Genomic DNA, 12587 nt, shown 5'->3' with positions numbered 1-12587 from the left:
GGGATTCAGACCTCTCCCCCTCTGTCATCAGTTTCCTCCTCTAGGGAGGAAAACTATGCAAGTTTTTGGCTTGTGTATTTTAGTTTCTCCTAGGGTTGCCCAATTAGAATTTTTAAAGATAAAGTGCAGGGTACAATAGGCTTCTGTTCTGTGAAGTTCTTGTGTTTTGTTGGCAGCTGTAATTTGCTCAGTGAGTTGCATACTTTTCTTTCCCTTCCATGCCCCCTTTGCACAGGCTGCCTGCCCATCTGAGCGGGTTTCTTAACAGAGAAGAGGTGTTGGGATCGCATTAAGTGCAGCTGCAATTTAGCACGTCCCTTGATGTTTGCTGAAAGGAAGTTCTGCAGTCTAGGAGTTAGACAAATGTATACCTTTTTCGATTCTCAATCATTGATTCCATATTGAGCGGCAGTCCTTCATACCAGGAGATGGCTTCAAGAGAACCAAATGAAAACAAACAGCAAAAAGCTTGTTGAGATTTAGCAGGAAAACAGGTTAGGGAGAGCACTTTCATTCTCAGATCACTTTATCTTAATTCACTGAGTAGACGCACTTAGGCAAGATATGTGGTAGACAGAGCATGCTAACTAGTGTTGTGTTTTCTCATGTGCTTCATAAGGCACATAAGTATGTAGAAGGCTCTGCCTTTAATTTCAAGTGCTCTTTAAAAAAAAAGGATTAGGTGGCAAATAATAATTTTTGTCACATTGACGAAAAACAACAGGAAAAACAATCAGGACCTCAAGATTGAACTTCAAAGACTCTGGCAGAAACCAGTACAGGTGGTCCCGGTGGTGATCGGCACATTAGGTGCCGTTCCAAAAGATCTCAGCCAGCATTTGGAAACAATAGACATTGACAAAATCACGATCTGCCAACTGCAAAAGGCCACCCTACTGGGATCTGCACGCATCATCCGAAAATACATCACACAGTCCTAGACACTTGGGAAGTGTTCGACTTGTGATTTTGTGATACAAAATCCAGCATATCTATCTTGTTTGCTGTGTCATAATAAAATAACAACAACAACAACTTTATTCTTATACCCCGCTCCATCTCCCAGGAGGGACTCAGGGCGGCTCACATGGGGACCAAGCCCAGAATACACCATAAAATACAGCAACAAAATACATTAAAACATATAAACATATAAGATCAAAGGCATATAACATACAATAAAAACATACTCATCAAGTGATGAGAAAAATCTTTCTTGCCAGGAGGTGGAATGCTGATGGATTTCTGATCTATGAATTTGGAAAATATTGCTATGTTGGGATCTCGTTCCAAATTCTCCAAACTGTTGGTGGGATTTGGGGTATTGTAGTTCTGTAAAGGCCATGATGCCTTGACTCCAGCAGCTGATGCGAGGCTCTCACTCCATATTCCATGTTCTAGCTATGCTTCTTTCTTTACTGTCACTGTAGTAAAAGAAAAGGGAAAATGAGGTAAGGGACTTATGCAAAAATAGGAAAAAACAGATACAAAAAGCACTTTGGAAGAGAGTGACAGCACCCAAACATCCATGCTGGCAGGAGGATTTTTTTGAGCTGTAGGCACCAAATCCTGATTGCTCTTAGAAATTAAACCTGGTTAGTACTTGAACGGGAGTCTACCAAAGAACTCATAATTTAGAGGAAGGCACTGGGAAAACCATCTTAGAGTTTTCCTTGCCTAAGAAACCCAATCTAATTCTTGGGTTGCCATAGCAACTTGAAAGCGCATCCACAAACAGAACCTCAAAGAGGAACTTTTCCTGACTTTGCTTAAAATAGTTGAAAGTTGGGAAATTTGTTTTGTTCTTTGTTTCTGCCTGTCTGTGCAAAACAGTAAGGGCACTTTGTGAATCTAAAGAGAGAGAAAGAGAGGGACGGGAGAGAGAAAGCGATCGGGACAAACAGCAGTGTTTGTTTTTGTTTAGAGAGTCTGGATTCTATTCTTGGGTCAGATGGGTCCAGACTTCCTGCACCATTGCAATGTTGCGGTGCCACCAAACAATGCAATTATTGTCTTTGTGTATCTTTTGCCTCCTTTTTAAAATGGATACTTCTTCCAAAAATAAGCTAGCCACAATACAGGGCAGTATTATGAAAACAAAGGCTTGCTCCATGCATTTTGATAACTTAAAAAAATTGATGGAAGGGGGAAAAGTTATCTAACAGGCCACATTCCTATGCAGCATTTTCAGACTATATCCAGTTACTTGACCTACCAGTTATAAATTTGTAGACTGAGTCACTCACAAAGCATGGCTCTATTTCCTTTCTTACTATTGTAAATATTTCACAGAGAAGGGTTCATTATTCTGAATTCCTCCTGACTACTTGATCTTTTGTAATGTCTGATCTCCTATTTCCCAGTTGGCTTTTAAGACTGGAAATAAATCCAGATTTGGATGGAGGTGTGGACATTTTGGGTGTGTGGGCTGAAATCAACATGTATCTAAGTAGATGAGTACATATCTCCATAGTTTTTAAAATTATAAGTCAATTGTGTGCTACCCTAGGTAGCACACAAATAAGATGTTAAAACATCCCATGTACCATACTTCTTGTTGAAATGCACTATCTCCCTTCCAGTATATGGAAAGCTGGTTTATACTGAGACTTTTGTGTTGTCTAACCCAGCACTAGTAGTGACTTTCTTGGGTTTTCAGAGAGGATCATCTTCTAACCAGGTGGGGAGACTGCTGGTATTTACTGGTGGTCTCCCATCCATGTACTATACATGTCAGAATGCACTCTGCTTCTTACCTTTGGAGACTGGATGTGTTCAGTATGCAGTAGATATGATTTGGGGAACACCAATATGAAAATATAACCTGTAACTACATCTAGTGCTACTAGCTTAGTTCACAGTGGCCATGTCTACACTGGCCAAATAAAACAGACTCATTGTGCAACCATTGTAAGAGGTCTACGCAATAATTTTGCAGCGGAAACATCACATTCAGCCATTAATCTGCCATAAAGGTAAACACAATTTTCTCTGGAGCTTCCAGGATTAACTCCAGTGTTTGTGGAGTATGGACATCTGGATTTGTGGCAATCCAGTATCCACGCTTTAAAAAACGCTTATCAGTAGTTTGCTGGACAGAAGCAGCACAAGCAGTTTCCCAGCAGAGCCCTTGCTGGTGATGTTGCTTCTGAGATCACATGGCTGCTGTGGCCTTACCAGAAGCAATGCCAGCAGCAAGGCTTTGCCAGGAGCATCTTACAGCTCAAACACTGGTGATGGTAGCAGCTTTCAGAAGAACAGGGCACCAGTGCCAGTGTGCTGTTGGACTGGTGGTTGTCGGGATTCAGAAATGGCTTCAGGGTACTTCCACAGTGGTTGGTGTGTGTACTCTATTTGCTGCATCCAGGACACTTCAGGGTATTTCAGCAGGTGTAGAAGCAGTCAGCATTACATAGATTACAGTGCTTGATTATGGTGTGGAAGAAATACGTATCACCCATATTTATTTAGAGACTGCATTTCTTTTTGGTTCTATTATTAGTTTAGGATTTTTCTCGAATTTGTGTTTCAGACCCTCCAGAAACACTTATGGCCAAACAACATAAGAGTGTAGTCAAGATGGCAAAAATTATGTGGAAGAAAAAACGAATTGGCAGAAGGTGGTCTGGCTTGCTTTTGCCTGAATCTCTAGGGAAGTGATAAGATTCGGCCTCTTTTGTCTCCCCTTACTGCTGCCATTGACTTAGTAAAGTTCAAACTACTTTTGCACTTTGAACTTGGTTTTCAGCAACTGTAGTAAGTTGAGAAAAGTGGGAGAAACTAGGACATTTTAAACGCAGCTGAAAACTTGAGGAGGCAACAGATCAATCAGGTTTGTCCTTGAAAAACTGGAGTAGATGGAACATATGGTGTTTGTATGAAAGGAGGTGAAGCGAAAGAGCATGACCTTTTGGCTACAGTGGTGGTTTAGGGCAGTTTTGCAGACTCACAATTGCCGTGTGTGCAAGGATGCAACAGAAATTGCCGCTTCAGGCTATTAGATTACACTGTCAATGAGCAAAGCTGCTTTATTGCTAAAGTAGCAGTCTTCCTCAATAGAGTTGAACCAATGCCATTGTTCTGTTTGAGTGGGAAAAGGGACTTGAGAAACAAAAAGAATATATAGGAAGCCCTTCAGGTGTTGATATGCTTTTGTGTTATTCAATTCAAGGCTCTGTTAAGCTCCCAGCATGCATTCATTCATTATGTAGAAATTCTACATCACTGGATGGATCCTTTTATCTCTCTTTAGTTATCTTTCTGACATTAGTTCTGTCACCAAGATGAAAGAGTTGAAGGTCTAAGTAATCCACGAGAATCCTCTTTTCGGTTAAGTATCCAAATCTGTTCCCTGTTGTTTCTCACTTAAAATCAAACATGTTCCTTTTTCCACCCACAGCAGAGCCAATGCCTTTCTGCTCATCTAGTACTTTGAACTAGCCAACCAACAGCCCTGGGTAATAATTCCTAGTGTATTTCTTTATTTTGCTATTGATGCATGTTTCCACATTGGTACCAGGTTTGTCAAAATTCTTATGCAAAAAAAGACTTTTGCATTAGCAAGTAATGTATCAGAGCTAATATATCTTTGTGGCAACCCTAGAACCTCCCAAAGCTCCCTCCCAGTATTGGGGGTTGACAGAGGTAAAATAAGCCAAAATTGGTAAATCATCATTCCGAGATGCTTCCAGGAGTGGCAGGTAACTAAAATACCAGCTTCGTTTCCCTCCATGTAGAAAGATCAACAAGACTTGGAAATGGCAACCAGAAGTCACTTCTGTTTCACTGTTCTTGGAAGTTAAAATGAATCCCATCCTATTTGCAAGAGGTCTACCGTGGTGCATATGGCAACTAAATGACTGTACTGACATATATGTTTCATTGCCTAGATATCCACTAGGAAGCTATGGTCACAGCATACACTGTGAAGTACATAACAAAATTCATGTATATACTTGCCAGATCAGGAGATACATGTGTATGTTGCATATTGATTTCTCTATGGAGGTGCATTTAATGTAGGTTTAGTCCCTGGCTTCTCTAGATAAGACTGTAATAAAATACTCTTGTCTGAAAGCCTAGAATGTTGTTTCCTGTTAGTGTAGATAGTGTTGAACAATATGACTATGGCAAATTCCCGTGTTCCTCTCCTATAGATCTTTCCCCAGACTCCCCCAACCTGGTACTCTCTGGATATGTTGGATTGTATTTCCTATCACCATAGTGAGCATTATTTGGATGATGACGGTTATGTTCCATTTCCTATGGTTGGTACTAGGTTGGGTAGCATGATTTTACTGAAAATTCCTTGAATTTGGAGAATGTGTTTAATGCCTAAGGATAGTTTGTGTTATAACAACAGTGCTTGTGGAGGATGTTGTGAAACATACTGTTTTCTACAGAAGGATTAAATCAGCTGTACTAACACACACTAACACACACAAGCGGCAGACTATGTGACATTTTCTAAACTGAATCTTCCATGTGATATGTGGAGGATTTGAGAATCTTTAGTCCTTGGGTTTCCCTGTTTTTATTATTTATTACTGGGGATGAACCACTCTGTGGGACAACAATTTCTTAGGAGATAGATAGGATCTACCTTCCTGCCTGAATGCTAATTTCTGCTGCCAGCCTCTGGTGCTGGTATGAAAGCTGAGTATTTTCCATGGAATGAGATAATTCCCCAGTATAAAGTTGGCACTTTGCTAACCCCCCACCTTGTTGGATAGGTTGAGGTAGCTGGTAAAGAGGAATGAGCAGCTGCCTCCTTGATTTGATCAGAAATCCACACACCAAATCTCCAGTCAAAATGAAGAGAAGATGATAAACAGAAAAGCAGGTGCGAAAATAAGCAGAACAGCATAGGTTATATTAACATGTGATTTAAATTGTGAACATCCTATGTTGAAGTGTATAGAATGTCTGTTCAGGATGGGGAGACCCAATGGTCTCCACAAAATAGACATTTCTGTACTTTCAAATGAGAAAATGTAGACCTCCACTTAAATATTCAGAGATTTGTGAATGTAACAAAGAAAACAATGTCTGTTTTTAAAAATGCAAATAGTTAAAATGTGCACAATAGAGCAGTAATTGGGGGAAGGTGTAAATAAGGTAGGTTGTTAAAATACAGTTGCAAATACAATACATTGTTCAAATTTTAGTGAGCAAAAAAAAGTATAACTTTGCCAACCAGACAAAACAATGATGAAAAGAAAGTGCAGGTGATATCTAGATGAATTTAGACGGAGGGGTTGTAATATCCCTAATAGTTTGCATCCCCACTTTTCACTTTGGGGCTCTGAGATGAAGCCAGGAAGGCATTAATTACATGGAAATGACTTCAACTAGTTCTGGACAGACATGATACATTCAAAGGTGACCTGCTTGCTTGATATGTAAGCCTAGAAAATATCTGTTATCCCAAGTGGGCTATGAATGTCAGCCTTTTGGCTGTAAGATGCTTGCCTACAGCTTTAGAGAAATGGACTCTAAAAAGGCAGCTCAATGTTATGCGGCACTTCTGGAAATGTGTGGCAAAGCTAAGACTTTTATGCTAAAACAATCTTTTTGCATATCTAAGTTAGAAAAAGTGTGTGGGTGAGATCTGTTGAAATGAGTTTTATTTGCCACAGTCCCATTCTTTCTGTCCCTGAGCAAACCTTGTGGGAACTTCTCACTTGCATTCTGGTTATCAAATCGTGTAAACTATTCCTTCCTGTACTGGAAATCTGGTTGGGGTCAAAACCAGCCCCTTTCAGGCCCAAGGGAAGCGGTGATGCTGGGTAACAGCTTTTAGTCCATCTGGATGAACCAAGGCTAGATTCTCAGAAGCATGGACCCTAATATGGCAGCAAACTGCCTTTTCACAGCTGCGAAACAGGACTGGAGTGTCCATAAAAGCACTAGTGAGTTCAGAAAGACCTGGAGAGGAAAAGGGGCATAGATTGGGAAGGGACCACATTTAATCCAACCTTCTTCCATACAGATATACCAAAGTAGTTGGAAAACGCCCTTCCAAGACATCCCAAATAGGAAAGTTTACCAGCCTCTAAGGAAATGTATTCCACTGTCAGACAGTTGTTACAGTAAAGAAGTTCTTCCTAATCTTTTGTTGTCATTCAAACCTACTGTCTAGTGGTTAGTCTCTGGAGCAGGAGAAAACAAATTTACTCCGTCTTCTACATGACTTCCTTTCAAATATTTACGGATAACTATTATGTCACTACTCAGACATTTATTCTCCAAGCAAAACATTCCCAACTCCCTAAATAATTCCTCATAAGACTTGTTTTCCAGAGTTTTGATCATCTTGGTTGCCCTCTTCTGGACACATTGCAGCTTGTCAACATCTTTCTTGGATTGTTGTGCCTAAAACTGGAGAGAACATCTCCGGTGTGTTCTGACTAAAGCAGAACAGTTTGGCACTGCTATTTCCCTTGATCTTGACAGTATAATTTTGTTGACGCTGCCTAGAATTGTACTGGACTTTTTGGGCATCGCATTGCACTGTTAGTTCATATTTAGCTTCTGGTCTACTTAGTCTCTTAGATTATTTTCACGTGTAATACTTTCAGGCCAAGTGTTACCCATCCTTTGTGAATGCATTTTCTTATCCCTGTTCATATTCATATTTCAATTAGCAGGGAGTTTTTTTAAATTACAATTGTATATAGCTTTTCTCCATTCCTTTCTCTCTCTCTCTCTTTGTCTTTCTTCTTCCCTAATACCTTCTAGGAGCCTGGATTTATTTTCTGAGGATTTTTTTCATTAGGTGGAGGGCCATATGAGACCCAAGCTCAAGGTTGTTCATGGCCTCAGAGCCACAGTAAGAGGAATATATAAGAGAAGAATTTTAAGGAGTTACTTTACAAGAAGTCCAGATTTCCTAGATTTATTTATTTATCATGTCAGAAGCGAACCGAGGGTACAAGTTGTAATGTATTTGAAAACATAAACAAAGTTAAAAAAACTCTTGGCATTATACTAAATGTCATTTGACCACTTGGAGTACCTCTGGTGTTGCTATAAGAAGGTCCTCCATTAAAGCAGTGTGAAACTGCATTTATTCTGCAGTGTAGATACACCAGTTGTTGGTAAAACTATTGTAAATAATGTGATAAAAACTGAAACATGACATTTTCTCATTGGATCCTGCTTTAAATCTTGTCCAGTGATCAACCAGATCAAGGGTGAATCATGCCGCCTTCCAGAGCTTTTGAATTGAAGATCATTGTTATTGCTGCTATTTTAAAAATAAATAGTTGTTCATTATATCAAAGTTTCTGACACTTTAGCTACAATATTGTGGAGGATTTTTCCTGGGTTGAACCCACTTTACTTGATGGAAAATTAAAGCTTTTCCTGCAAATGGAAAAAAAAGAAAGTCCCCCATTGTGCATGTGGCAGGGCTCAGACTGCATTGTAGTAGGTGGTTTGTGGTTTACTCTTCTCCACATGCTGTGGACTCCACTTTGTGGGCCCATTTCTTTCTGCATCTCGTGGTGCCAGAGCGGAGTCTATTCAGTGCCTTCTAAGTCACCCAGTCTTCTGTGTACCCAGGACAGAGTCTCTCATCCGTCATCCGCCATTGATTGAGGTTTCGGGTTTTAGCCTGCCGCTTTTGGACTCTTGCTTGCTGAGGTGCTCTTGCGAGTATCTCTGTAGATCTTAGAAAACTATTTTTTGATTTAAGACATTGGCATGCTGGCTGATATCCAAACAGGGGATGGAATGGAGATGTCAATACCTTGGTCCTTTCATTTCTGGCTGCTTCTTCCCGGTGGATGTCAGGTGGCTCAATGCCAGTTAAACAGTATAATTTCTTGAGTGGTGTGGGGCATAGACATCCTGTGATAATGTGGCATGTCTCATTAAAAGCCACATCCAGTGTTTGAACATGGTATTTCCTAGATAGCATGGCTGGTGGTTATAGTGGCTGTGGGATTTGGGAATTGTTGTTGAAAAAAGTAGATGTGCCAAATTATGGACAGAAAAGAATATGACACATTATGCGTTAACAATTACAGGTTGAATATCCCTTATCTGAAATGCCTGGGACCAGAAGTACCATATTTTGGATGCTCTTTCTATATAACTTTCTGGAAAAAAGCTATTTAGTACTGGCTCCTATTGGGGTCTGATTTGTTCTAACATCCATTCATTTGTCTTTTAGCAGCCCATGGCATCTGCAAAACTCTTGTCTAGCACCACATTTCCAATGAGGGGATTTCTGTCTTTCTGCCTTTTGCACTGTCCAGCTTCCACATCCATACTAAGTTACTATGGCAGGATAACAATTGCAATTTGGAGGATTGTGAATGTTGTATTTAACCAATTTCAGTCAAATGATAGGTTATACTGGTATCTTTCAAGTGGTTTTCCTCCAAAGTGGTGATTGTTACCCATCATCACCTCCTCACTTCATTTTGTAAAACTGTGTACATGCCGTCAGAATAGTTTTAAGGTAATGGCACGCATGTATGAGCTGTTTCACGTTGACATACCACTGTGGCATGCTCCAGTTTTGAAAATTAAGTGGGAAGGCTTACTGCAAGAGATAGCGTAGCAAAAGCAGCATAAATATTTCCCTTATCTAGGTCAGTGATATTTACAAGGAAATTGCCAAGGGCCAATTTTCCATGAAGGGGATGTTCATAGACTGGCATAATAATGTGGCTAAATCTTTATTCTTTACGTGCAACCAAAGGAACTGCTTTCAGATTTTGTGCACTCATCAGTAAGAATGTACATAAGCCATAATGTCTCTGTCACATTGATACCCACGATCACTTATCCCTTTTATAGTTTTTGGAACTCTGCCTCTAAGGAGGTTTGCCAAGTGCCCTCTCAGATTTCCTTTTTGTGATGGGAAAAGCTCTCCTGTTTAGACAGGTTTTTGTCCTCCTGTCTTCTACTGTTTTTTACTTTCAAAATTAGCTTTGTTGTTGACTGCTTTATCCTTATTTGATCTTATTCATTGTTGCATAGGGTTATCACCCCCAATCCCCCCCCCCACTTGTTTATAGGTTGTTGGGGTCTGTTCCTTAACCACTATGTGTGATAGCACATTCACAACTGCCCTCATACCACCAAGTCAAGGTATATAGTGCCTTTTTGTATTGTACTGAGGGTACAGTTGTAATGTATTTAGAAACACAAACACAGTTTAAAACTTGACATATTAAGTGTCCTTTGACCAGAATCTGGCCACTTGGAGTGCCTCTGGTGTCGTTGCAAGAAGGTCCTCCATTGTGCATGTGCCAGGGTTCAGACCGCATTGTAGTAAGTGGTTTGCTCTTTCCCATACTCGCATGTCGCGAACTCCACTTTGTAGCCCCATTTCTGAAGATTGGCTTTGCATTTTGTGGTGCCAGAGCACGGTCTGTTCAGTGCCTTCTATGTTGCCCAGTCTTCTGTGCGACCAGGAGGGAGTCTTCTCATCCGGCATCAGCCATGGATTGAGGTTCCGGGTTTTAGCCTGCCACTTTTGGACTCTCGCTTGCTGAGGTGTTCCTGCGAGTATTCCCATAGATCTTAGAAAGCTATTTCTTGATTTAAGGTGTTGGCGAGCTGGCTGATATCTGAACAGGGGATGGGTCGGAGATGTCAATGCCTTGGTCCTTTCATTATTGGCTGCTACTTCCCGGAGGATATCAGGTGGTGCAATACCAGTTAAACAGTATAATTTCTTCAGTCGTGTGGGGCGTGGACATCCTGTGATAATGTGGCATGTCTCACTACGAGCCACATCCACTGTTTTAACGTGTTGAGATGTGTATAGTGCCTTAAAAAGACAATTCATGGTGTGTGAAGCAAGACATTCTAAAAACACTTCTCCGTCACTGTCTTATAAGCAAAAATAGTGTAACAGTTTGCTTCATGATACTCAGAACCTGCTGTTTAAATCAGTCACCTCACTCTATCTAATGGTAGGTCCTGCCCTAAATACCATTCATGTAGGATAGTCTCTGTGGCCTACAACTATAACTAAAATAGCTCATCTTGCTCACTTAATTTCTTGAACCACTGACCCAATTTATAATTCAGTAGCTTTGCAAGATTTCTGTAACACAGCTGAACCATCCATTCCCAAAGAGTAAAAAATGAATGTTTTTCTTTTCCTAAAGTACAACTGCTGCTAGAACATGGCCGTACAGCCCAGAAAACCACACAACACCCTACAACTGCATTGCCGTTTCATCTTATTTCCATTTTGTCCACAATAGTTAGCTTTTGTTGCTGGTAGACATTCTTGAAAGACCACAATTGGATATTGTTTTCCTGCCTCAGATCTCAGTTGCATCTTAGGCAGAGTTTAACCCGATGCCTAAATTAGGTTCTCAAGAATCACATCGGAGCAGTAGAGCAAAGAGGATTTAATTTTCAACAGTTTGGGAGTGGTAGGAATTATCAACATGGTTCTGAAAGGACTAAGTGTAAAATGCAAGATCGCAAATTGCAGAACAAATGATAGCCAAGAGGTGATTTGAACTAGATAAGTACTGTGTGTGCACACATGCATACACACTTAATCTGTGTTTTGCCATATGTACTCTTTTTTCCTTTTACAGCATTCTTCAAAAGCGTAAATGCCTCTTTGAATCCTCCAGTGCAGGGGAGGGAGGATGGAAATGCAGTGGAGCAAAATTTAAGAACTGTGAATGAACACGGCAAGATGTGGTTTATGCCATAATTTGGGGGCAAATTTTGCGTCAGACCTGAATTGATAATCTTGATTGACAGCTCTAAATCTTTGTCCTCAAGGATAGGTACAGTGATTTTGGGAGAAGTGGGGTGGTCTTCACGTTTTAGGGGACATTCAGAGTCGCTGGACCTTCTGAATCTGAATTACTAATGAAGCTTGGGATATAGTCCACTTGGAATAAGTCCCAATTCAGTCTGAACTTCTCCAAAATTAATGAATCATGCCAGTTTGATCTGGGATTCAGCCAAGTCTGCAGAACACCCCATTAAGCATCCTTTTTCCCCCCTTTTGTCTCAAGATTGCTTTTCTTAGAGGCAGGAACTTTGAGTTGTACACATTTGCCCACAAGAAATTCTTCTGCCTTTAGGTGACGGACCTTCTGTGCCACCATGGGGGAGCGTACACTTGTTCCAGAATGGTGCCATAGATTCTCGGGGCCCTACCAGTAATGATTTCAATTAATCTTCAAATAATAAGGCAAGGGACATGGTTCTGGCTCCTTGCCTTTTCAGAATGTCTTAGGTGCTGTTCAAAACCAGTCGCTTAGCTTTTAAAGGAAAGCAATCAAGAAGAGCTTTCTGAGCAAATAAATGCTAACAGATCTCCCTTGCCAGATGGCTGTGAACAAGCAGCAAAGTGCATGAGCCATCTTTCCACACCCTGCAGCTGAAAGGATGAAGCATTTTTGGGTCGCTTATGGCATATGACCTCTCTTGACTTCAAAGCTTCTTTTATAAGGCGAGGTTGTATACGTGATTCTTTCGAGTCCTCTGAGCTATGCCTGCTGTTCATACATTGTTTTTAAGGCTGATGTTTAAAAGAGAGGGTTTAAAACTTCATTTTTCTATTGATTCTTTATCCAAGAAATTATTATTAG

At 40.5% G+C, this 12587-nt stretch overlaps 1 protein-coding gene and 1 long non-coding RNA gene across 12 annotated transcripts in view; one reads left to right on the top strand and one right to left on the bottom strand.

The window, feature by feature from the left end:
• adam22 (ADAM metallopeptidase domain 22) overlaps positions 1-12587 on the top strand; it is a 153204-nt gene that overhangs the window by 65839 nt on the left and 74778 nt on the right. The window lies entirely within an intron of this gene.
• Positions 1016-1683, bottom strand: LOC134299994 (uncharacterized). Its single transcript, XR_010007259.1, has 2 exons — positions 1519-1683; positions 1016-1424 (listed from the first exon to the last, which is right to left on the bottom strand). It is a non-coding gene; the product is annotated as an uncharacterized LOC134299994 (long non-coding RNA).

This window comes from Anolis carolinensis, chromosome 6, assembly GCF_035594765.1.
Source record: "Anolis carolinensis isolate JA03-04 chromosome 6, rAnoCar3.1.pri, whole genome shotgun sequence".
Taxonomy (NCBI): domain Eukaryota; kingdom Metazoa; phylum Chordata; class Lepidosauria; order Squamata; family Dactyloidae; genus Anolis; species Anolis carolinensis.
This window is presented reverse-complemented; position numbering and strand designations above follow the sequence as displayed.